The 27,336-nt window shown below is 36.3% G+C and overlaps 1 protein-coding gene and 2 long non-coding RNA genes across 6 annotated transcripts in view; 2 read left to right on the top strand and 1 right to left on the bottom strand.

Moving 5' to 3' along the window:
• LOC144643120 (uncharacterized) overlaps positions 1 to 27,336 on the top strand; it is a 91,457-nt gene that overhangs the window by 51,629 nt on the left and 12,492 nt on the right. The window contains exon 2 of one of the 4 annotated variants that reach the window (XM_078502272.1): positions 26,690 to 26,735. The exons of 2 other annotated variants lie outside the window; for them this stretch is intronic. The gene's annotated coding sequence lies outside the window, so the exon portion shown is untranslated. Of the gene's footprint in view, positions 1 to 26,643; positions 26,736 to 27,336 lie in introns of those variants that run through there. One more of the 4 variants, XM_078502271.1, reaches the window with a different exon arrangement.
• LOC144643140 (uncharacterized) lies at positions 47 to 15,651 on the bottom strand. Its single transcript, XR_013568859.1, has 2 exons — positions 15,355 to 15,651; positions 47 to 400 (listed from the first exon to the last, which is right to left on the bottom strand). It is a non-coding gene; the product is annotated as an uncharacterized LOC144643140 (long non-coding RNA).
• LOC144643141 (uncharacterized) lies at positions 17,655 to 22,187 on the top strand. Its single transcript, XR_013568860.1, has 6 exons — positions 17,655 to 17,857; positions 18,490 to 18,613; positions 19,192 to 19,273; positions 19,502 to 19,534; positions 20,072 to 20,237; positions 21,578 to 22,187. It is a non-coding gene; the product is annotated as an uncharacterized LOC144643141 (long non-coding RNA).

The following is a 27,336-nucleotide window of genomic DNA, read 5'->3' as shown; positions in this document are numbered from 1 at the left end:
ATTTTCCCAAGTAAACGTTTTCTTTTTTTTTTAATTTTTGGTGTAAATCTAGACAGGGCAAGTGCCTTGTCTTGCCGCTTGCTGGTTACAGCGCTGAAGGATTCATTTTAATGCAAGTCTGTTGCCTGTTGTGCATGTGTATATTGCCACTACGACCATGGTTTCTGCATATCTGAGGCTGAGTTCTTTCTAAGCAGTGACGGGTTCTTTGAAGAAATAATCCCACAGCACCCTTTTGAGATTTCTTTTAAAAAGAGCTTGAGCTGTTCAGCTCTCAGGTCTTTAATTCTAAAGGCTGCTCTTGCAATGTCCATCCAAGTACCTTGTAACAGGCACTTGCTTAGGGGCTCAAGCTGTTCATCTTGCGCTGCTTTGTTTGTGATGGCCATGTAACAACAACCTTTCAGGCAAAACAAGCAAAGAATTTTAATGAAAGAAAGCTTAGAAATACAATATTTTGAAAGACCAATCAAAAATGTATTGAAAAATTATAACAATAAAAATATTAATTAGCAAGCTTATGAAATGAAATGTTAATTTCACCAAAGCATAAATATGGACTAACTTTGATTTTGCACTGTATTAATTTTGCTATTGAATGATAAAAATACAAGATCTTTTAACTATCGATTCCTCTGTAAACTAAAATATACATAATAATGTAGAATGTTGAACAGACAATTCCACAATGTATTTATTTGTCATTAATAAAACACACAATATTTGTGTTGAGCGGAATGAAGTAGAGAGCGAGTTTTCTAGCTTTAAGAAAATCCCTCAAAAGTTGTATTAACAAAACACTTAAAGATGAACAAGGGGAGTGTATTAGACGAATAGTTTGTGAAAGAAAAGATGTCTTGGCGGTGCTTTCGACGGGATTCGACAAGAGCGTAATCTATCGCCAATGGTGTCGAAGATTATCGCAACATTCCCGGGCAACATCGCACCACCAAAGACGCCAGACAATCGTGCCAGTGACGTAAACTACGACCTTGAAATGTCTGATCTGACAATTTTTTCCAGAGCGTTGGAGCCTTGCACAAAATCAGCTTTTGCTAAAAACAAATTTTTAAAAAACCTGCCGATCAGTAAAAATATAACTTGAAGGCGTCTGAATAATGCGACACGACCACAAAAGGTTCATGGGGATGTCTTTAACTTTATTTTCACAAAGCGGATCAGTACCTTCACCAACCGAGACACTACTCTCACAGAGATAGCAATTTTTGTTCAACTTTTTCGCATAACTGCCATTACGTCTACCAAAATAAACCTTTTAACAACCTTTGCTGCAAGCTCGCGCTTATCTCTTATCTGATGGCATCGCCGACATTCCGGCATTGACAGACACTTTAATTAGGGGGCGGCAGATAACTTGACAAGTAATTGTATCAGGCTTTCCTTTCTTTTTTTCGCCTTCCCTCCGCCGCGAAAAAAATAGACTGTCCACATCCTCTCGATTTTTGCGCTGGCGTCCAGTTCTCTTGCCGTTCTCACCGCGCACTCATCGATCAAAAAAACACTAAAAAATAGAGGGCTGTGGACAGTCTACAAAAAAAAGAAAGCCTGATCGCAGGTTAAATGAAGCCTTGACTTACAATCTCAGGAATGCTGAAAGTAGGCTATCCATACCACAGCCGCGCACTAATTACTGTAAATGAAGTTTTAGCTATAGTGGGGCTGTGTTATGGAATAGCTTACCAAATGAAATAAATCTATCCAGCTCTCTTAACGAATTTAAGAACAAATGGAAAAAATTACACTTTCAGATCATTTTGCATTTTACACGGCATCCTTGTAAAGCAGGTTTTTGTTTGTTTTGAAATAAAGTATTACAAGTAATTAGTTAATTAATTAATTACATTAATTAATTAATTAATTAATCAGTAGGTCCACATCAGGACTTTGGTCTTGCTCATTGTAGGAAACCTGCTTTATTTAATAAATCATGTATGTATGTAAATCCTACTGACCTTCCCCCTTGCTCATAAAGTATGAAGGTACCTTACATGCATGTCTCTTTTGCAACTACTGTAAAATAATATCATTCCAGTCACTGAGTTTGTGAAAAAAAGGACAATCTCTACTTTCATAGCCACTGCATGTCTATAGCTATGCACTTAACCAGAAACCCATAAGGGTTTATGAGTTTCTGACTTAACATGATAAATAAGTGCCTTTGTGACAGCTGATGAATTGTGTTGGAATGCTTCCTCACATTTCGTTTATTTCCAGGTCTGGACACATGAATATGTCAAAAGTAAGGACAGGTGAAAGACAACAAACAAGAAACACTGCTTATAAATGCAAACAGTGTGGCAAATGTTTTAGCCTAGCAGGAAATTTGAGAAGGCATGAAAGAGTTCATACTGGGGAGAAGCCTTATGAATGTAAACAGTGTGGCAAGTGTTTTATCCAAGCAGGAACTTTGCAGAAACACGAAAAAGTCCACACAGGTGAGAAGCCTTATCAATGCAAACAGCGTGGGAAGTGTTTTAGCCAATCCAAAGTATTGCAGAGTCATAAGAAAGTTCACTCTGGAGAGAAACTTTTTGAATGCAAACAGTGTGGGAAGTATTTTAGCACAGCAGCACATTTGACAACGCACGAAAGGGTTCACTCAGGAGAAAAGCCTTTTAAATGCAAACAGTGTGGGAAGTGTTTTCGCCAATCAGGACATTTGCAGAGGCATGAGAAAGTCCACTCAGGAGAGAAGCCTTTTGAATGCAAAAAGTGTGGCAAATGTTTTACACGTGGAACAGGTTTGCAGATTCATGAAAGAGTCCACACTGGCGAAAAACCTTATGAATGCAAACAATGTGGCAAGGCCTTTTCCCAAGCAGCACATTTGAAAGCACATAAAAAAGTTCACACTGGAGAGAGGCCTTATGAATGCAAACAGTGCGGCAAGGCCTTTTCCCAAGCAGGACATTTGAAAGCACATAAAACAGTTCACACTGGAGAGAGGCCTTATGAATGCAAAAAGTGTGGCAAGGCCTTTTCCCAAGCAGCACATTTGAAAGCACATAAAACAGTTCACACTGGAGAGAGGCCTTATGAATGCAAACAGTGTGGCAAGGCCTTTTCCCAAGCAGGACATTTGAAAGCACATAAAACAGTTCACACTGGAGAGAGGCCTTATGAATGCAAACAGTGTGGCAAGTGTTTTAGCCAAGAAATCAATTTTAAAAGACATAAAAACTCCCACACAAGAGAGAGTCGTCTCAAACACGTGCAACCAACTTACGAGAACTCAAAACGTTGCTACTATGAATGTTGGATTTGTCTCGAAAAGTTAGGTAGCCGAGCCTTACTTCTTAAACACTACAATAATCACATGATTATAGCGAATTAAGGTACTTTGCTTTTTTCTACAGTGAAACCCTGTTAATCTATCCAAAAGATAGGTAAAGTCAGCATACAAGACAAGTAGCTAGCGACAAGGAGTATTTATACTCCCCCATGGATGGGATGCCAGTCAATCGCAGGTTTAGCCCCAGCAGTAAATTTACTGGTACCTATAAATAAACCTGGGTGGAGAGAGGCACTATCAAAGTAAAGTGTCTTGCCCAAGGACAAAACACATTGGTCTCGGCCAGGGCTAGAATCCGAACCACTCGACCCGAGTCCAGCACCTTTAGCTCCCAAGTCGATTAGCCCCCAGTCTGCTGATTATCCTGAAATATTTTTTTCTTTAAGCCTTCGTTAACTGTTTTTTTTTTTTACATTCGTGATATGATGACAGTGGCTTTCCTGAGTGTTTTCAGTCGAGTACACAAAGCGAATAACTTAATTACATTGAACGCAAACCAAAAGTAATCAGCTTTAATAGCAGCCTACCACATGGTGAAATCGACGTAAATCAGTTCATGTGAAAGTGGAATGGTAAATCTTTGATAGAAAGGATTATATATTTTCCACGGCATCAGTAGAAATGAAGTGATATTAATACTTAGAAATTATAGACATTTCCCGCATTTAACATTAATTTGAAGCAAAGCTTGACTTGCTTTGCTTTACCCTAAAATGTACTCGACCAGACGTTAGTCAGCTAAACTTTGTGTTAACTTGATCTCATTCATCCCAAGACAAATTTACTTGGCAACTAATCGTCTTACTGAGGCCTATCCGACTTCAGGCTGGGAATTTATAGATTGGGGGCTTAAAGACCGGATACCCACCTTCCCTGTCCAAAGGGTATTTTCATAATAAATATTAACTCTTTTCTTCTAACGTGAAAAGTTGTTAAGAAAAAGGAGAAAATTTCAAATTTATATGGGAACTTAGGAGCAAAACGGAAAAGAATGGTTAAAAAAGTTTGTCGACAATTGCGACTGACTAAACGGTGCTCGGTCGGTCGGTTAAATTTCGTCATATGTGACGTCACGTCTTTTTGGCTGTCAACCAAAAGTAGAAATCACAAGCTAAGCAGGTTTTGTTCTGTCTTGTTATGGTGAGGTTGCTGAACAAATTGTTGTTGTTTTTTTTAGTTTGAAGTAAAAACATGTAGTTTCCTTTTAACAAACTCAATTGTGTCATACCATGACTAGGCGACAAACAGTCACTGTTGTTGAGCCATCCTCTAGGGAGGTACTCCTATACTATTTAGGTATTTAGATGAGCCTTAGAATAAAATATTCCGAACAGGTGCCTCTCGTTACATAAAGAGGCAACCTGTGGCATTTTGTTGCCTTCAATTTAAAAAAATTCTACAGAGTAATGGTCTTGAAATAAAAGAGCTCCTTAACTTTTGCTTTTTTAAAGTGCGATCCAGGTATGTGAAATTCATAGTCGTACGTCCCTAATACGGACACCGAAAGGACAGAGTAAAGTGTCCGTAATAGAAAGGTGTTTGTATCATAGATGTCACCACGTAAATGTCATCAGTTGACGCGCACTCGGCTTTTAACTGCATCTATATTGATTACTATGCAGCATTGAGACACACGGTGTTTCAACTCTCTCCTTCTGTCTCTCTAAATCTATTGAAAAACAAATGCAGAGATTTCTATTGGCTTTTGAATACATCGGATGCCAAAGCCACGGTGCTGATTAAATGGGAAAAGAATTTCAATTGGCTGATGTTGATTGGAAAAAACTATTTCAACTTGGTAAAATTTTTGTGTAAAGAAACTAAACTGCGAGAATTTTATTATAAATTACTACATAAAATTATAACCACAAAGCGAGAATTATTTTTTTAATGGGATTGTAAACGACCAAGCGTGTCTCCTTTGCAGTATGGCAGACTCCATTTATCACACTTTTGTTGGATGTCTTAGATCTTAGGTTTTCCGGACATCCCTCGAAAAATTGCGATTCTTCCCTTAACTAGTACATCAAGACATTTTGTCTTCTTAAAGAGCGAGTGGTGCTATCGTCTAGAGTCGAACAACGTAAATTGTGTTCAATCTATGATGCCTGATGGAGTAAAAACTAAAGCCCTTCTCGTGGCTTGCTGACTCAAGTCTAGGAAATATGCTAAGCATGCTATTACTTGTGCAGAAATGCTGAAATTAGCCAGATTACAGTCGCTGAAGGTGTATATACAGCAACATGATCCTCAGACGGAAAAAAGGTACAGGCACTTGACTTTATGTTGAATATGAATGCTCGATGAACTTACCGACGCCATTTATATGGCAATGGTGAACTTGAGAAATTCTTGTATAATAAGCTATATGTTGATCGATATTGTTTACAAAACAATGGCTACATATGATTGTTTTGATTAGAAAATGACTCAACAGATAAGATTCTTTGCGACTGAGGACAGTTTCACTGTTGCAAGTGTTTTTGTTGGTGAGCGGACAAAATAATAATTCCCCCAAATATGCAAAACCTGTGCTGATTTTTGAAATTCCCTAAAAGATAAAAGAACCCGCCCTGTAGAGATGTTTACAGTTTTAGCAACTAGGATATCTGTGTAAACTGACTTCTTAGTTTCTTCTCTGGAACCGGTGTACTTTTGGAGAAATTCAAAGAAACGTCTGGTATGTTTAACCCATCAACCAAAATGGCCGAAAACGCACTTAGTTAATTGACTAATTAGTCATGGTTATTTTAATGTAAGAAAAAGCCTTGTACATCAATATAAACTAGAATGATGACTTTATATTTGGTCTAAGCTGCAGTGTTTCAATGGACTTGAGAAACAGCTGTTTACATTTTTCACATTTCAGAGCATGTTCTGGGTGAAAAATTTGGAGACACCAACAAACGATGGGTGTTGCCATGACAACAATAAAGTTGTAACTTTAAAAAAGAGCATTTTTGTACATCCCTCTGAATACAGTAAACACCCGCGTGTAAGAACCTACAATTTTCTAAGTTTGGCAAAATAGGTTCTTGTATTTGGGGGTAGTTATTGGTAATTTAGGCTAAGTAGGTTCTTAATAAGGTTCTTAATTTCTAAGGAGGAGCCATAGTTTTTGATTGTACGAGAAGAAAAAAAATGGGTTTGGTCCTTCATTATACAGCACTTATTCATAACTGTATTGCTTCAAGCCTCATGCAGGGTCCAAAGAAGACAATTACAGTCTATGTGAATCTGTCTTTTCTTTATTGTAATAAAGATGTTATGTTTAAAATAATTTGCTATTTCAATTTGTGGCCGAGATTTAGTGTCCGTTATCCTTATTAGACACTGAGTGTTCGTGTTATAAAGGTTTTTTCTAAAGATGGTACGTGCGAATTTTGTCGGTACATCGGATACTGCCCGTAATAGAGAGGTGACCGTAAGGAGAAGTTTGAGTCACACTTCAAACACTATTTTCTCACTAGAACAGAAAAATCCAAGTCGAAAATAATTTTGAGAACCAGTGTTAGAAAAAATACTCAGTCTGCACGGTCCGCGTTTTATGGTGACCGCTTGTAATCTCGCGGATAAAATGTAAACTCCTGTTTTTTTTTTTTTTTCTGAAACGGCGAATTCTAAAAAAAAAAATTATATTAAAAAAAAAGTGACCTCGACCTCGAATCGGCGTTTTACCGACACCCAAGAAATAGGTTATTGGTTATTTGAAAATTGACTCGTCAAAATGGCAATAATTTTATAACTAACTTGATACACATTCAGTTCTTTAAACTTGTCAAATAGTGGTTTTGAGCTGTGTTTGTATTCTTTGAAAGTTTTTTTATCTCTCTATGTGCAACTGATGGAAAAACTATCCAGCTTTCCTCTGTCCACTCCCCCTTCCCCAAAGAAGACACCTTCAAATATATCCAAATTGATTATTGAAAACAATTATTTCACTCACGCTTGTTGGCTGAAATCTGTTTGACTGAAATCTGGAGTAAACTTTCTCTCCGCACGAGTTACGCACTTGAGTGTAATCATCATCATCCAATCAGAATACGAGGTTCCTTGATCTTACAATTATTTTATGACACCTACCGAGACTATCGGCGCTCCCACTTTGATCAAAATTGAGATTTTTTTTATATTACAAGAATATGCTAAGCCCCATTCCTTTATACGCGGGGACTACAAGTATGCATCCTATCGTTTCGGCCTCTAAGCTTATAGGCCAAAACCCTACAGGGCAATAATATTGTTAACTGCTGGCAATCACGGCATACGTAGTTCTGTCAACCTCGCCAAAATTCTATTTAGTTGTTTGACAAGTCTCCAACGCATTTGTGAGATTTTGGAGTGCTTATCACGGCTGGCACTCGCAGTTGCTTTTATGTGACCGATCCTACCGGTGTTTCTGCTCCATCAGCGGAGATTTCGCTTCCTTTGATAAGATCCCAACTCCTAATACAGTATCGCGTTATGAGACTGTGGTAATTCAGGGATCGCATAATTTGGTTAAAAGGCTGCACCTACGCCTCGGCTACTAATCAGAGTTTATGAAAACACTGCCCTGACGGGTGTTTTTTCTCGCTCCTATCAGTCCCCGTTCAGTCACCGAGTCCAATCCAAATTCTTTCTCTTTATTCTCACCCCGCGATTCTTTTGGTCAGCGTTACCGCGCGCGCTTACCCCTTTTTGTCTCGTGTCGTCATGACGACTGTCGTCATGACGACGTTGTCATGACGACACGAGATAATTGTACAGGGGGATATTTTCCCGCCATGTCAATATTTTTCCCGCCATGTCAATATTTTTCCCGCCATGTCAACATTTGCTTTGTGAAGCCGCCTGATTTTTTCGGTTGTGAGGCCGTCGGATTTTTCGGTGTTGTGAAAGAACAAATAATTTTTGTTTATAAGTAGAAGTTGAAAAGTATTTCTCCATTGAAACTGTTTTGCTTTTGCCGTGTTTCATTGTAATGGTTTGTCGGTTGAGAGTGTTAATTGCAAATGGGTTTTTAGTTGATGAGAATTGAACTTTAACTGAAATGAAAATCACGGCGTTTAATGCCCCCCCCCCTAAAAAAAATAAAAAACGGGCGCCGCGCCGGAACAAAAAAAAAAAAAAATTGTTATTAACAAAACCTTGTCCGCAAAATTCGATTTTTTTTTTTTTTTATTTTTATTTTTTTTTTTTTTTATCCCCAAAATTTAAAAAAAAAATTTTTTCTTTTTTTAGCGCTATTTTTTAAATAAATTTAAATATAAATATTTTTATAAATATATATATTTTTTTTTTTTTAAAATTTTAAAAAAAAAAAAAAAAAAAAAACCAAAAAAATAAAAAAAAAATTTTTAAATTTAAAAAATTAATTTACCCCACCCCACAACTTAAGCTTTTATCCATATCGTGTTTTTAAATAAAGGCAACTACTACAAATAAAGGAGTGAAAGAGATTTATTAAATTTGAGGAGTTTACTATATTAAATTTTATATTTTTTAAATGGAACGGTTGGGACAATTAGAAGAGAGTTTTTAGTTTGCTCGGGTCAAATATTTTGCGTAGATGGTATATCCGATTTCAATCTACAAGATAAAGCATTAGTGAAAGTTAATTGTTGGGTTAGACAACACTGCTGTGGAGAGGAATAAGAAAGTACATCAGGTTAGTTAAAGTTATTTAATATAATGTATAATTGATGGAGAGAAAAGATTAAATCAGAATATTTTAGTAAGGATGATTTACTTCGAAGATACAGATTGGTTAATGATTTTGTGTTTTGATTGTCACGTAATTGTATAACGCAGCTATTCTTTATTGAACAAAGGAGCTAGAATGCAGTTGTATATTTCTTAGTAGAGGAATGAATTTTCTAAATTTGTTTACAGTTTATTTTCTTGTATAGTTAATGTTTCAGCTACAGCGATTGTGTAAAGTATGAGAATAAATAGCCTCGCGATGGCTGTGTAGGAAGTTATATTTAGTATTTGTTTTGAATTTGACTTTTGTAGTTTGGGAATTAGTTAAAATGAATTTTTATTTCTGTTTATATCGCTAACAATAGTTTTAACAGGATATTTTTGTTAGACTATGTGAGTGTTTTCAGTGCTGGTAATGTAACATATTTATTGCTTATATCTTTGTAAAAATCAAACAATTTTTTAGTGTCACGAAAGTAGTGTTTTTCGAGAAATTGCGAGTTTGAAATAATGCATGTTTCGTTTAAACAAGGAACATAGCTTGGGAAGTTATTAGTACATCAGGTTAGTTAGAAATGAGTAGTGTAGTTTATAATTGATGGAGAATAAAAGGGCAAACTAGAATATTTAACCATGCGTGATTGTGTTTTGAAATAAGAAAAGGGTAAAGGTCGGTAAAGGGTTTTGATTTTGTGATTGTTACGTTACAGTATAAGGCAGGTTTGATTGAGCAAAGAAAGCGGTTTTTATTTTGTTTTTTAGGTGAATGAGTTTTTGAAATTTGTTTATAGTTTATTTTCTGGTATGTTTTAATAACAGCTATTCTGGAAAGTATGAAGATTATGAACAGTTGTACTTTATCTATTGTATTTTAATGATAGCTTCGGGTTTGTCTGTCTACCAGGTTTATATTTAGTGTCGATTTGGAATTTGGTGTTTTTCTTTCCGAAAAAAGTTGAAATGAATTATGATTTCTGTTTACAACTCTTACAATAACGGTTAAGGTTTCAACAGGGTATTTTTTGTTGAACTATGCGCGTGATTTAAGTGCTTCGAACGTAGCAGATTTTTTTATTATATCGTTGTAAAAAATCAAACAATGTTTAGTGTCACGAAAGTATGGTTTTGTGGAAGTTTCTGAGTTTGAAATTATTGTTTTGTTTAAACGAGGAATAAAGTTTTGGAATTTATATAGTTAGGTTGGTGGAAGTGATATGTTTATTTTTGAATTTAAATTTATGGTTAGTCGGAAGCAAAGCAGTAACATGCTTTTGTGAGTTAATATATGGATATTGTTTGTGGTGTGCGTGGTGCTGGGTTTCTTTGATTAATTCGATACAATAGATAATAGAGAGAATGTTGATAGCTGTTTAGCATTCTAAACGTGTTTTACGTGTTTTGAAGAGATGTTCTAGTTATTTCCTTATATGGAGTGTTGTGAAGATCAGTGTTGTTCGCAAATGTTAAAAGTATTCTCAAGGTTACATCTATTTTTATTAAGTGCTTTTAATTCACGGAAATATGTTAAAATCAATGGATGAGAAACCTATTTGTCGAATTTGTCAGAACTGTCATAAATGTATTAATGGAAGTGTCTATGAAAGAAAATTTGAAAGTGTGCGTTTCTGTTGTTGTAAGAATTATTTTGGCTTTGAATTTTGTGAGCTCGATGAGAGTAAAATTACTGTTTTGCTCTTACAAATGTTGTTTTCATCGGCGAGAAGTGTGTAAGAGAATTCGTAAGAAAAGGGATAGAGCTCCATCTCGGATTTCGTTTAAGAAAATTCATAGCTTATTTCATAAGAAGAGTGCAGTTAAACGTGGCATAAGGAACTATATTAAGTATAAAGTTCCTCGCTCTTCAGGTTTGAGAAATTTTCTTTGTGGTAGTTTTCGTGCTGAGACATTGAATCGTTACGAGTATGTTTCGTGTTTGTATTTAAAGTTGAGGTTTAAAATGAGTAGCGTATGCCGTTTTTCTTTTGCTCAGTCACACTATGATTTTGGTAGGGTGTGGAAACATAAGAAATTAAAACAAAATACTGTGTGTTTATTTGTTGAGAATGTTTTTGAGCTTTTGAAATTTAAATTTGTTAAGAAGTTTTTTGTATTGGATAAAATGTTTCTGCGTTGTGGTTACATTGAAACAAATCCTGGTCCTGTGTTCGATTGTGATAAAAATGGTAGGGCTATAGCTGGTAGAAGTTGTAATTCTGCTTTGTTACTGAGAAATAGATTACGGGAACTTGATCTTGCTCCTTTTGATTGTGGTGGAAATGGAGACTGTTTTTTTCGAAGTGTTAGTCATCAGATATTTGGCTCGGCGGCAAATCATTTGGCAGTGCGTTTGGCTGGTGTTGAGTATCTTAGAAATAATCCCGAAGAATTCATTCAGTTTTTGGAAGGACAGTCTTGGTCACACTATTTGAATAATATGTGCAGAGAAGGTACTTGGTGTGACGCTCTTATTGTTCAAGCTGTTGCAAATGCTTATAATTTGAGAATAAATATTGTAGAATCCGCTTTTGGTTTTTCTGAGGAGACTGTTGTAGAATCGCGGTATACATGTGATGAAATGCGTTTTTCTATTGTTATAGGTCATATCGATGAACATCATTATGTATCTACTATTCCTTTTCGTTATTCTATTAGTAATCAATGCTACAATAATGAAGTTGAGGATCATGTTAGTTGTTCGATAGAGAATAGTTCTGACAAATGGGTTAGTAATGAAGTTGAAGCTATCGCTTGTTTTAAGGAGAATAATAGTGATTCATTGCTTGCGTACAAAAATTCTACAACTTTGTACTGTAATGAAATAATAGAGAATTATAATGAAGGTTGTAATAGTAATGAAGATCAAGATACAAGTTGTTCTAACGGTAGATTGGTTAGTACAGACAATGATACAAGTTTGCAGTGTCATGAATCAATAGAGAATGATAACGAATGTTACCACAGTAATGAAGATGAAAATATGACTTCTTCTGACGATAGATTTGTTAGTTCTAGAAATTATACAAGTTTGCAATGTAATGAAACAATGGAAAATGATAATGAATGTTGTCATAGTTATGAAGATGAAAATATCAGTTGCTCTAACGTAGAGAATAGTGACAGATTGGTTACTTCTAGAAATGATACAACTTTGCAATGTGATGAAACAATGGAGAATGATAATGAATGTTGTCATAGTTATGAAGATGAAAATATCAGTTGCTCTAACGTAGAGAATAGTGATAGATTGGTTACTTCTAGAAATGATACAACTTTGCAATGTGATGAAACAATGGAAAATGATAATGAATGTTGTGACAGTTCTGAAGACAGAAATGATTTATTTTGTATGGGAGACTACACCAAAAGAAAAGGAAGTGTAAGCAATTTTTATGAAATTAATGAAAAGTGCAGAAAAAGAGATAGAATACAGAACGAGTTGTGTAGTGGCAAAACTGTAACAGGAAAGGAAGAAAGGATAAAAGATGTCGAAAAGCTGATAAAGTATTTTCATTCAAGCGTAGAACGTGGTGCAGAATATATTTGTACATGTTGTGATCAGTTGTGGTACAGGTCATCGGTTAAAAAGTGTATTCGGGACGTATACACTCACTGTTGTTCAGATATCATTGATTCATGCATTACTAAAGTACTGAGTGTGGACAGTACTGAATGGATTTGTTTAACATGTCACTCAAGTCTGCTCTCTGGAAGATTACCTTCATGCGCGAAAGCAAATGGAATGAGTTTTCCTGTCAGACCAGAGGTTCTTAATTTAACTTCTTTGGAAGAGAGACTAGTGGCGCCTCGTATTTGTTTTATGCAATTGCGTGAATTGCCAAGAGGTAGACAACTGAAAATTTGTGGAGCAGTAGTCAATGTTCCTGCTAATGTGAATTCTAGTGTGAGTTCTCTTCCAAGACTATTTGACGATTCTTTTACAGTGCCTGTAAAACTTAAGAGACGTCTTGCCTATAAACATTATTATCAGTTTGAAGTTGTAAGACCAAAGAAAGTGTTAGACGCAGCTAGATATCTTGTTAATAAAAGTGAGCTGTTTAAAAATGAAGGAATAGAAGTTTCTGATTCTTGGATTGATACTGTTGAGAGCAATAATAGTGCAGAATGGTCCGAATTTTTTGAAAGGGAAGTTTTATCAAATGTATCTTGTGAAGGCAATAATGAAAACGCTAGTAAGAGTAATGATTCTTCTCATTGTAATAGTGATGGTACTGCTTATATTAGTGAGAATGATGATCAGTGGTGTGAAGTAGATGAACGTCCATCTGGGGTTACTTATACTTTATTACAAGATCCAGATCCAATACAGGATGTTGACAAAATTATAAATGTTGCTCCAGCAGAGGGTGCTAGACCGCTAGGACTTTTTATTGATAAAGATTCAGAGTTTTGGCATTTCCAACAATTTTTTGTGGAGAACGTAGATGTGAAAACAAAGACAGAGTTATACCTGTTCATTATAGTACTATATGCAAGTGGGAATTGCGTATTAAAGATAGAAGAGTTGCAAAGTCAGTAAGTAACATTTTTTATAAGCTTAAGAAGTTGCAAATTAAAAGAATTCAAGATACTGCATCACTCTCTTTGCGAAAGTGTAAAACGAAGGGAAGAAAGCTTACTGCTGGTGATTTGAAATCTCCACAACAAGTGAATAACTTAATTCAGCTCGATGAAGGTTTTAGAGTGCTGAAAGATGTGCGTGGATCACCAGCTTATTTTGAACGGTGTAAGAAGGATTTATTTGCTATGATACGGCAGTTAGGAAATCCAACATGGTTTTGCTCTTTTTCAGCAGCCGAAACAAGGTGGCATCATCTGTTAAAAATGCTCGGAAGGCTTATTGATAACATAGAGTACAGTGATGATGACATAAATGAAATGAATTGGGAAAAGAAATCTAAACTTATTCAGAAGGATCCCGTTAGCTGTGCGCGGAACTTTGATTATATGGTTCAGCGTCTTATTTATGATGTATTGAAAAGTGATGTTATGCCTGTTGGAGAGATTGCAGATTTTTTTTATCGAGTTGAATTTCAGCAAAGAGGAAGTCCTCATATTCATGCTTTATTATGGATAAAAAATGCTCCGCACTTTGAATTGAGCAGTAATAATGAAATTATAGAGTTCGTTGACAAATATTTAACATGTGAAAACAATACTTCTGTTGAAATGGTTGATCTGGTCAATTTACAAACACACAGACATGCAAAGACTTGTAACAAAAAAGGTCAGAAAATTTGCAGATTTAATTTTCCATTACCTCCTATGCGTACGACAATGATTCTGAGCCCTCTCAATAAGGAAAATTTGACTGATGATGAATTGAGAGATGTTAAAGATCAATCTGATAAGATAAAAGAGTCACTTGATGATATGAAATATGGTCTTGATATAAGCTTTGATGAATTTCTTAACAAGCTAAGTTTAACTGAAGAGCAGTATATAAGAGCAGTTAGATTTTCTCTTAATCGTGATACAGTTTTATTAAAGAGAGCACCATGTGAAATAAGAATCAATAGTTATAATAGTGTTCTTCTGAGAGCTTGGCAGGCTAATATGGATATACAGTATGTTTTGGATCCATATGCTTGTGCAATTTATATTTTATCTTATATTACAAAAGGTCAAAGGGGAATGAGCAGACTTCTTGAAGCGGCATGTGAGGAAGCGAAGTCAGGGAATCAAAACATAAGAGACCGAGTTCGACATATAGGAAACAAGTTTATTAATGCAGTTGAAATTAGTGCACAGGAAGCAGTTTATTTAGTGTTACAAATGCCTTTAAGACGTGCATCAAGACAGTTCCAGTTTCTAAACACTTGTAACTCCGATGAAAGAGTAGTTTTGCTGAAAACTATGGATAAAATTCAACAATTACCCGACAATTCTGAAAACATTGAATCTGATAATTTGCTGAAAAGATATCAGAGACGACCTCGTCAACTTGAGAAAGTTTGTCTAGCCGATTTTGCTGCATGGTATAACTATGTTAAAAGTGAAGAGTGTGATATAGAAACTCAAGGTAACTGTCAAAATATGGAATATCCACTCGAAACAAATATTGATGATGCTGTTGATGATGATATCATTTTTGAAAATCAGAATGAGTGCACTAAAGAAGAATATCATTATAACATGAATAACTGTATTATGACAAAAGAACTAAACGAAATTAAAACAGCAGTTACAAACATTGTTTTCGCATCGTACTCGGTGTAACATAATTCATCATTTAAAGCTCACTTATCAAAACAACAAAACAGCAAAACACTAATAAGAAACAGCTTGCTAAGAATACACCAAGAATTATGAAAAAGCGAAGTCATATTTCAACTAACCGTTGTCCATATAGCTATTTCTAACCATCCAGACACCAATATTCAGCTCTCTCTTCCGCAGAGGCTCCTTTAGTGGAGGAAGAGGAAAAACAATATTTTTTCATTCGATTCTCTGCAGGCTCCGCTCGCTTACTTTTCACATCTCCTCGTTTCCTAGCCCGTACGAAACACGAAAGAGGCCTCTCAGCAGGAAAGAGAATATTTACGTAAAATGCATTTTTCAATTCAGTTTTCACTTCACCAACAGTCATATACGGCGAAAGATCAAATTAACTCGTACAGAGTTAATTAATCTGATCTCTTCTTCATGTACTGTTAACCGAAAACAGAAACGATAACACTAAATAGATGAGAAAATAATATGCATACACAACTGATGACCTTTCACAAATAGTCAATTAAGACTTTTTACGTAACTTATCAAAACAGAAAGAGAGGTAAATAAAAGTAGTTGAATACTTCAGTGGTGAATCATTCTCCCACCAAACTTGTAGTCTGAGATCCCACACACGAAATTTAGCATACAACCTCAAACACAGTTTTTTAAACAATGTAAATTCTATTCTATTCTACACACAAGAAATAACAGATGTCTTTCACTGACATAATCACACTGACCGATAATAATCTCATCATAAAATAGAGCGCATGGAGACATGCACAACCCATGACCTTTCGCTAGACTTATCTAATAATTTTCACCAAATTGGTCAAAAATCAAAGTAAAAATAGCTGACAATTTGTGTGTTGAATGATTGTTCCACAAAAGCTATGTTATCTTATAGCGTCACATTGCATAAAGGACATAGCGTGGAAGATCAAACGTTGCGTTGAAATTGCGTAGTTTCTTTACACCAGTGCTTTTCTTTTAAAGAATGTAAGGAATTCTATAAGGGAAATATGCGATTTTCAGGTATAACGGTGTTGCTAATTTCTTTTATGCGGTGTTGCTCTGAATAAAATGCCATCTTCCGGTTATCTCAAGCTCTACGGTTTGCTCTGTTTCTCCTTTTATACCTGAGATGTTTGGTGAAAGAAACTTATTAGCGGTGTTACGGAAGTAAAATTAGCTCTAATATCTTAATAAATCCGCTCTTATTTGATAAAAAAACGATGTACCATATGTTCAATGTGCCCAAGAGAGAGTACTCCTTGCAATTCTTGTGCACATGTGCCGCCCATCTGCAAATACAGACCTAATTTCACAACAAAAAATGCCATTTAACACACCTGTTTTCAGACCTGCTCTAAAAAAATCGATAACCGTTTTCAAATCTTCACAGTGGCTTTGTAGTACATCATTAACCATAACATATGTATCAGTGCTGAACGAAAGTCAACCTAACAAAGATGCATACCTAAAATTTAGGTAGAAGCGCTGTTAGAGCTCTAACAACCCCTCCCCCGGCCCATCGCCATATCTGAAAGAGAAGTTTCATTGTATATTAACACGGTTGCGCGGACTAAATCTCGTTCCTACGCCGTCTTTCTATTTCCTTCCCTGTTCTGTGGAGAATCACTAACAAGTTCTTAGTTGATGTCGTTTGCTTGCAGTTATGCTTTATATTCGCTTTACTATATATACCCAATATGTTCAAGTTACTTGCTGCTATTGGTAGGTAGCCCACTGAATATAGTTCCCGCACAATAATCACACAGGCTAGGCGAGAGTAAAATTTTCCTTTTGTCGAAATTTTTTTCAGTTCAAAAATAAGTTTAAGTGTGATTTACAGCTAATATATAGAAAATAAGAAGTGTCACTACATGAACTGAGTACTGAATAGTCACTTTCTTGTTCTTTCTCTGGACAACAAGAAAGAAAAAAAGAGAGGATCTGGGTACGAGGTTTGCCCGTTTGCCCAGATAGCGTTCGACACAACGACGTCAATCTCCTCCAAAGGTTTTTAGTGTTGCTATCCATGAAAATAATTTAACGATATATGTAGTGTATTCGTTTGTCTATTTATTTTCGCTGTTTTCATTCAAATTCTTTTTATGGTAATTTTGAGATTGCTCTTCAAAGAAGTTTCCAGTCTATTGTAAACAGCGTACACGACAAGCGTTTTTACAAAAAAGAACTGTAATCCTTAGCTACGAACAATAAAATACAGCAGAGAGAGCACTAACATCCGTTCAGAATATGAATAAAAGATTAACCAACCTTTTTCGCGAATGTTTTATAGTGGCCATTTTGAATTTTTAATATGCGCGCCGTTTATTGCGAGGTAAGGAACCGATATTACGAAAATCGCTCGAAGCCTGCTCGGAGCACTTTTTTATCCTTCGTGGGCAATCGGATCGTTCGATAATTTACGAATTTTGCCACCCGTCCCAGACTTCCGTAATATCGGTTCCAGACCTCGCACTGATGGTTTTCATGTTCTTCTTCAAAGAACTGTCCAGTCAATTGTATTAAAACACCGCACACAACCTGCGTTTTAACCAAAAATTACTGTAATCTCGTCTAAAAGGTTGGAAAGCAGCTACGAACAATCAACTACAGGTTAGTTTTGTCAATTCACTTTTCCATTCATTACTGCTTGCATTGCTCCTAAACAAAGATGATTCCACAAACTTTCATTATTTTTTTTAGCTCTAACAACACATTTCACTCTCGTTTTGTAATTTACAAAGTGTTTTTATTTCAAATAGTTAACTAACTAATCTAAGGCTCTGTTCAGACGCCTATCTTTTCATGAGCCGAACTTAATTCGTTAAATTAAGTACATGAAAACATCGGCGTCTGAATAAAATTAGAACGGCCATTTCAATTTGGAACGGCTCAGCCCTTCTTCCCACCTGCCTTGCCCGAGAATTTCGCCTTTGGAACCTCTTCTATTCAGACGGCGTACTTTTCATGTGCCGATCCTAATTCATAAATTATTATAATGAATTTTTAGTGGTTTTATTGGAAGTGTATTTGGAACGGCCTTGGAAGGGCCAAAGAGTACGGCGTCTGAATCAAGAGCCGTACTTTTTTCAATTTGGGTCGATCCAAATTGGAATTAAAAACGGCTAATGAGAAGTACGGCGTCTGAACCGGGCCAAAGACAGTTTTATAATCGATCAGCAATACACTATAAGTTTTTAGCTACAGAGACGAATGAGCTCTTACTAAGTTCTATTTCTATGCAGTGCCAATGGTTTCCTATCTGAAAGACGTAGTAACACGTGTTGTTGGTCCTCATGAAGACTTATTAAATGTGTATTTACAAGGAAATCAGCACAGTAACAAGAAATCGAATAACACTTTGGCAAGGTTAGTAATCATCTAATGTTTCTTTTAAAATACATCATTTTTCGCAACAGTGTAAACGATATAATTCATTGTACTAATGTTAAGTTTCTGTCTACATTTCATTGCGTAAATCACAAGCAGTAGTGCTTAGATAATTCACCTGTCACTGTAATTATGCTATCACGAACTATCACTTTGCATGTACACAACATTTATATTGAAGACCTTGTCTAAATGGATATATTAATCATTGGTTCGGTTGAAACACGTCAGATAAAGCACTTCTCTCAGCCAGTAACATATAGAAATGGAATTGCATTCAAACATAAAGTAATTAGCCAATAAAATCCTCTAGATGGCACAAAGCCTAGATATATAGGCAGGTATAAACTCGGGCCTTGCTCGCAGAAGAGCAGCTGCCCTACCCCACCCAGGAGGTAGGGCAGGGACAGGGGTGAGTATTAATTTTTTAGTTAAAAAGTATTCAACTAACACTGCTTCGAATAAATTTTTTGCTATTTTTTTACTGGTTTGCTTTTATGAATACATATTTTATTTATCCAAATCTTAACATTGGCTTCCTTTTTTATTTTTTATAGAACCTCTACACAGAGGGTCCCTGTCCAACAGGGAGACCCCTGGGACTAGGGTTCTCCCTGCAGTTGTAAATACACGTTCGTTGTAAGTGTTTTCAAAAATTTTTAAAACCTTCTATCACACTCAAAATATTATAAAAATGTTCTCAAAGAGAAAATAATTTGTAGTATATCACAACAGGAATTATTTTTATTTCCTTTAAGATTTTATTGTAATATACAATTTTAAATACCATATTCTTGCCACATTCTTGCCTGAAAATATATTTAGCAAAGAAAAAAGCAATCTCACTTCTGCCATTGAAATTTGCAGATATAAAAGTTACTGTTGCTGGTTGAGTTATTTGTAAGTAAGTCATCTGAATTCTTTTACACATTTCACATTTCTTACATATGGCGAATAGACTACAAGCCCAAGTTTTCTAGGAGCAAATAGTCAACAACGCGCAGCCAAGTTGACTATCACTCATAGAAAATGAGCGCGAGTACTCTAATAATTAGACTATTAATATTTTTAGTAGAAACTCTACAGGATTGCAGTACAAAACCTACAATATTGTGCACTTTGAAGACAAAAATAAAGACCATTTACTGCTTAAAGAGCTACACAAGCATGCAACTGTTTTCTATCAGTGAGAGAACCAATCACATTAGCAGATTTCCAATAGAACACAGCTGAGTTTCTACTAAAAGATGTTACACTTTCTCAGAAGTGTGAGTAAACAGAACAATCTCTTTAAATGTTAAATTATTACAATCCCCCTCTAAAGACAAATTTTAAATTTTGACACAAAAAATTTCATCCCGATTACTGCTCTGATAAGTTCTGTTTCTTAACCAATCTTGGTGCAAAGTCTGATTTGTGTTTGCATTGCTGTTTCAGTGATTTATGGTATTCCAAGTTTCCACTACACTGCAAACTCCAGGAATTCTTCTAATGGCAACTGAGCGGTTTGCATGAGTGATTACATCAATCGTGAAAAGCTAACACGCTTACCATGCAACCATGACTTCCATGCTAAATGCATCGACCGCTGGCTGAACATAAGGTTTGCAAATCATGTAGTATGCAATGATCTCAATTTAGCATAAATCACTGTATTTATCAAAAGCTTTCATTGTCTCTATCTTCTGCATTTTTGAGATCCCTCTGAAAGCATTAACAACCATTCCGCAAAGTACTGTTTCAAAAAATTACCATTTCATTCCGTTTCTTAAAGTAATAAAATATATTTAGCTGTCAAAGACTTAATTTGAGAAAAGAAGACAGGGCTTGAGAATAACAGTAGCCAACTACTCACAAGCTAGTATTAGTAGGTTTTGCGTTTTTCACTAGCCAAAATGGCTCATAAGAATTGCAGCAATTTTAGTTGAAATAAACTGTAAATTGAACCCCTCGTCTTATAAACACGGCACTCCTTTACAAAAGTCTAATAAGCAACCCAACACCTGCAGAAAAAGGTGAAAATTTCAATGCAACTGTTTGATAAGCGGGAAAACCCTTAAAATTTTGTTGCAGTGTTTTTCACTGGGTATCAAGATTAATCAACCTGACAATAAATGCTCATCATTTATTGGCTGCTGACTTCATGAATAATTAGTGAGTTTGAGAAGTTTTAAAGAAACATCACTTTCAAAACAGTAACGCATCATATCTTGTGTTAATCTGGGTGTCAGACTGCATTGCATGATTAAAAAAAATCCCCCAAACGCCGATATACAAGTAACTTCACTTGAAGCTAGCAATAGCAGTTACCTTTTCTATAAAAGTATAGCTTTACTTGGTTATGTAGGAAAACCCAAAGACACAATGATATCAGTGGGTCTGCAAGAAGTGTCAGTAAGCCGTACCCTAAACCTTTTACTTAGTGTCCTCTGCAGTCTGCAGTACAATATGCTTGCTGTTCTCTGTAGTGTGGGGTATAATGTGATTACTGTCCTCTGCAGTGTGAGGTAGAATGTGCTTAGTGTCCTCTGCAGTGTGGGGTAGAATGTGATTACTGTCCTCTGCAGTGTGAGGTAGAATGAGCTTAGTATCCTCTGCAGTGTGGGGTACAATATTCTTGCTGTTCTCTGTAGTGTGGGGAAGAATGTGATTACTGTCTTCTGCAGTGTGGGGTAGAATGTGATTAGTGTACTCTGCAGTGTGGGGTACAATATGCTTGCTGTTCTCTGTAGTGTGGCGTAGAATCTGATTACTGTCCTCTGCAGTGTGGCGTAGAATGTGCTTGGTGTCCTCTGCAGTGTGGGGTAGAATTTACTTAGTGTCCCCACTTTGGAGAATGGAACAAATACAAAGGGGAAGTTTTCACTCACATTGGTCAAACTCGTGTCAAAACTACAATTGGTTTATTATGAGACAATATTGTTTTCATTTGCTCTTAATTAGGAAGAGGAAAGTGAACAAAAGAAAACAGACGAAAAAAAAGACCAAAGAGAGAATGTTGAAGAGAACTCTTCCTTTACAAGCCCAGCGTGGACAGAACATGAAATGGTAGAAGAGGAAAAGAGAAGATAACAACGCTTACAAGGACTGTCAAGTTTATACGCACCTGGAGTTTACCAAAAAATTAAATAGATTTTCTTGCTTTCTAAAGCATTGTAGGAACATAGAAATTGCTGAAGCAGTACAGGGAAAATGGACTGCAATTTGGACAGATCTTCCTAGAAACACTTAAAAAGTTTCTGACTCTTGTTATCCAATCAGAAAATAGTGCGAGTACCCAGAAAGTTGTCACATTGTTCAGCATCGTATCACAAGCATATGTCCTATTGCTAAACAACAGATCTGTTCAAGACAGTGAGCTCAGTTAATTCTTGCACATAAGAGTTTCAATATAAAAGGAGGAACTCATTTACCTGGCAGTAGAAGTCACTTAGTGATTAAAATTTTGAATGGCAGTCTAGCAGAGATAGGAACTTTTTATAAAGACCTTTAACTTGCGTTATATAATTTTGAAGAATAAAAAATAAAAATAAAATAAATTCTGCATTGGAAATTTAAGGGCAATTGGGTTCTTCAATTATTTTTACCACAAAGCTGGAAGAAGTGTGAGTAATGATATGTTTTATGGTAGAATATTTTATTTTGTAACTACAGAATATTGAATCCAAGTTTTGCTTTCCAGTGCTGTAGTTTTTGTTTCACTTAGCATTACATGATGCAATGACATTATTGTTTCATAACCAATGACCCCTGCAGTGATAAAAATATTTTAAACAACAGCTCTTAGAGCTTACAACTGCGCTGGTATTGTGAGGACTTTAGGGGAGCCGTGTGGGGAGGGGGAACAAAAAATGCACCCCCCTCCCCCCCAATTATAACCTTTACCTCTGTCGAACAATGTTGCGACTGACAAACAAGATGGTAGGAAAACACCTTGCATCACATTTCAAGGTTGACTAGTTCCATCCGAAATTAAATATTTTTCTTATATGCTAATGATGGCAAAATTTCAGTATTTTCTTCGATTCAAACGCTTCAAAATACTTCACACTGAATTTTGTAAGTAAAAATTAATGGATTCGCAAAGATTTGAAAGGTAGCTGATAATAGCTTTGAAAAATTACGTGACTCAAGGTCTAGCAGATCGAAAGTGAAACTTGTAATATCAGCACATTCTTTCCCACCAACGCCAGTATAGCACCGATAACGACTTAATAATGCCTGCCTTTTTGTTGACGTTCTGTGCTTTAGATACTCAAAGAAAGAAATGTGATTGGATTGGGAGGCAGAATGATACGTCGTCACTTCACAGAATGCAACTGCACCCGCGAAAAATTATAATGCGCAGCAGAACCTAGCTTCCAGTCTTTATTTGACACCTTTCACAAACCACGCCTTGCAAGTGATAGCGACAATTTTCACGAGTGTTAACCTTTGATACAGTTATGCAACCAAACAATCCATAACCTTAGTAAGCATATCTCAGTCTTTTCTTGTAAGCTCATCTCAAACGGTTTTTTATGTAGTTTATAATACCCCGACCGACCTGTCACCAGTCGTGTTCATACAGCGCACCGTGCGAAGTGAAAAGCGCTCCCGACCCGCACTTCACGCTTTTCACCTCGCGCGGTACGAAGACGACTAGGGAAGAGCAAGAGCCCCCTTACCTATATAAACGAAATTGCATAGGCCGAATACTGATACCCCCTTCGCCCTCCCGGGAGGAACTTATGCAGTCGTTGTCCATAAATAACGCAACGTTGTGTGACAAAAATTCTTGAAATCAATAATTCTTTGTTTAAAAATGGAAACGATTAAAAGTTTTAATTGTTCTTTCTGAGAAAAAAATTAAGCTGCTTGAAAATTTAAACACTGTTAATTAAACTTTAAATATCCCATGTACTATCTTTACTGATATCTTCTAAACACGAAAATTCTAAAAACAGAAACGTTCGCTGCTTGTTTAATAGAAAATGAGCTTTGCAAGTAATTGACAAACACGTTTACAACGTCGTAATTTCACATTGAAGAATAGTGGTGAGTAAGCAAAATCAATCTTAGCTCGACTTTCCTTAATTGTTTGAGCAAGCTTGCTGCTTTTGTTTATATAGTTGGTGTATTATTTACAACACAGGGCGCTACACTATTGTTCTGTAACGTTGCTTTGCAGTAATTCAAAATGCAAACATTTCATATTATAAGCGCAAAACGAAAACAAAAAGCGAACAACTTTAAAAAAGTGTATTTGATTGCCAAAAAGAAGATTGTTTACAAATGCAAATTAGCCACGCGTTCTGTACCACGCTTGAAAATGAGGCGTGACATAGATTACCGGATGCCAGTGAGTAACGCACAGAGTGAAAAACAAAATCGCGGTAGCCTTTCGAAAATAGATTTTTAATATTTGAGCAGTAGTTATCGCTTTCTAAGGACTCCAGAGCAAGGCAAAAGCATACTTAAAAAGTTTTCACACTTTGGAGTAGCGATAAAAAGAATTTGATGCTATTTCAGCGCACTCAGTTAAGGTAAGCAAATCAAAAAAAGCAAAATCGCGAAAGGTAAGGTAAGCTAAGCTAAGGTAAGGTAAGCAAAGGTATGCAAAATCAAAAGCAAAATCGCGAAAGCTTAACATTGACAAATCCCCAAAAATGTGCTGTTCGTCTCAAAAGACCAATTTATGGTGTATAATTAATGTTTGTCTAAGTACTGCAAAATACCATTTTGAAATTTATACGTGTTCAGTTGTTTCGAAATCGCTGTATCTTTTTTGTTTCATGTGTAATGTATTAAATGTTTTCTTTCTAAGAATACTTACTTGAGTTTCTTTTGTTCACTATCAAGTTATCTCTCACTGTGACGTCATTGAAATCAATGATTAATCACTAAAAACAATGACTTATACACGACTAAAAGATTTGTGCCCTATTGATTAGTTATTGATTATTCATCAATTAGTCATCGGCAATGATCAATGACTAATCAATTTTATGTGACAATAAATGTAATAAATATAATAAATGTAAAATTGCTTTCTTTAGTAAAATTTGAATTTCTTTAAGAAGCTAGTAAAAAGAAGAAACCACAAACGAGGCCTTCCCAGGAAACAGAAAAACACAAAAGATAGCACAAAATGGGCTATCCGAGTTTAGACTAATAATAGAAGTATTTTAAGTTTAGCCCACATTGTAGGATTTAAAGCTTTCTTTATTTCAAATTTTATAGTTACCATTTTTTCTCTTCAAAACGTTTAAAATAACAAAATAGGTAACACAAGAATACAGTAAAAGAAGTAATGTATAATCTTATGCATCAGTCCATTCCAGCAGTTCCCATCCGCTCCCCCACGGGCTAGCGCCAGTAATTAGTATTTCTTTAAAAAAATTCGCAAATTCCCCGTGGTTGAGATGATGGAAGCAGTAAAATACCCCACTCAAGGGTTGATTGTTTTCAATATGTCGAGAGATGTTACAAGAATATGCTTGTTTTACAGCTTTTAAAATAACTTAATCAGTAAAAATGATATTGCTGCTGCCGTGATGTTGCTATAAAGTGGGAGTGACATAACCGCTGTACACCATAAAGGGAGAAATGCGCTTCACTTTCCTGCAAAAAAAGGTAGTAAAAAATGGTCAAATATCTGATTCTTCATAGATGCGAAGTAAATGCAAGAGATTTCAGTGCACGTAAAGTGTTTGGATTAACAGAACAACTTGTTGCAGTTTCCGTGCAACCATTCCAAACCTGCCCCGCTCCCTCCCAGCTCTTTACTCTTTAAATAACGAATAACTAGCACGAGAACGCTCCTAACACAGGATACTCTCAATAATTGCAATATTTGCATCATCCCAACGCTACCATTTCAGAAAAACACGACACGAGACAGCCCAAAGGGCCTTTGATTTTTCTAGCTTACTCTTCGCAAAATAATTATCTCTCTAAGGGGTCTGTCACTGTGCCCCTGACGAGAATGGCAGACTTTCTGAGCTTTCATGACAATCTACTCCGATCCAGGAAAACTTATTAGTGAGCTCACTATCATAATTTCTTCAATATAACTAACAATGGTAATTTGCCTAAGCGATAAAATTAAATAGGGACAACAGATCACTACTAAGTAAACCAGCATAGCCACTCATTGCGTCGGTTACTTGCACAAACAAAACTATTAGGACTTTTTTCTTTACCATCTAGTCAGTAAACCCTCTAGTCAGTCAGTCTTATGGATGGTTTTCTGCACTTTCGACCTTCGTCTGCTCAGTCTGTTTGTTCAGACCTTTCACGTGCTTATGCACGTGTTTGGCTGTTCACTCGGCAGTTCATTCGAATCGTTGTTTCTGCAGTCTTCATATCCGTTACTTACATGAACAGTAAAAGCCGAAATATTAAAACCTATAGAGTTCCGAAACTTTTTGGTTTTAATATCATAAATGGCATGCCACAGCGTTGGAACTATTCCTTCGCTTAGGAAAATCAAAATAACAAAATGCTAAACCCCATTCCTTTATACGTGGGGACTACAAGTATGCATCCTATCGTTTCGGCCTCTAGGCTTTTAGGCCGAAACCCTACAGGGCAATAATATTGTTAACTGCTGGCAATCACGGCATACGTAGTTCTGTCAACCTCGCCAAAATTCTATTTAGTTGTTTGACAAGTCTCCAACGCATTTGTGAGATTTTGGAGTGCTTATCACGGCTGGCACTCGCAGTTGCTTTTATGTGACCGATCCTACCGGTGTTTCTGCTCCATCAGCGGAGATTTCGCTTCCTTTGATAAGATCCCAACTCCTAATACAGTATCGCGTTATGAGACTGTGGTAATTCAGGGATCGCATAATTTGGTTAAAAGGCTGCACCTACGCCTCGGCTACTAATCAGAGTTTATGAAAACACTGCCCTGACAGGTGTTTTTTCTCGCTCCTATCAGTCCCCGTTCAGTCACCGAGTCCAATCCAAATTCTTTCTCTTTATTCTCACCCCGCGATTCTTTTGGTCAGCGTTATCGCGCGACAAGCACTGTGTATTGGAAGCCGAGCAGGTTGGAAGCTTGCAGAAGCTGTTGGTTTTGATCGGGTAAATAGCAAAGGATTCCCCTTGTGAAGGTAAGAAAACGTTAAAATGTTGTTTTGAACATAGGAGATTCCTTGTTTGCGAAGATACTTGGCTCAGTAATTGGGACTCTGCATATTATAAAGCGATCGTGCGATAAAATCGATAGCTTGCAGCTTGTCACATGGCTGTGTCGAATGCCGATCACCTCGCCACCAACCAACTCGCCACCAAGCGAAGTCACCTTGGCTCATGGATTAAAGAACGAGGAATACACCAGTTTTGGTAGCGAGTTGGTTGGTGGCGAGATTGCTTGGTGGGATCAGTGGGATGTAGTTTTGCTTGAGTTCAACTCGGTTGTGTTGTTTAAATGTGGAGCAAATCGTGTTATTAGTCGAATCACAATCATAACATTTTTGTACTTCGTCTGGGGATCAAAGTGAAACACTCACGACGCTGTTTTGCACGGGGTACGGGTAGTCAATCGATAAAAATTGTTATCGGAAAATCATTTCATATGAAATCGTTGAAAATCGATATCTGTCGATAGATTGATTGCTGCGAAGCCTTAGCGTAGCAGCAGAACTATTTTTGACTGTCCGCGCGGGGCCTGGGCGCTTTATATAGGCGACACACTCGATTTGACTTTTTCGC

Source organism: Oculina patagonica, chromosome 2 (genome assembly GCF_052425735.1).
Source record: "Oculina patagonica isolate OP01 chromosome 2, crgOcupat, whole genome shotgun sequence".
Taxonomy (NCBI): Eukaryota; Metazoa; Cnidaria; class Anthozoa; order Scleractinia; family Oculinidae; genus Oculina; species Oculina patagonica.
Note: the sequence above shows the minus strand (reverse complement) of the source record. Positions and strands in the feature narration are given on the sequence as shown.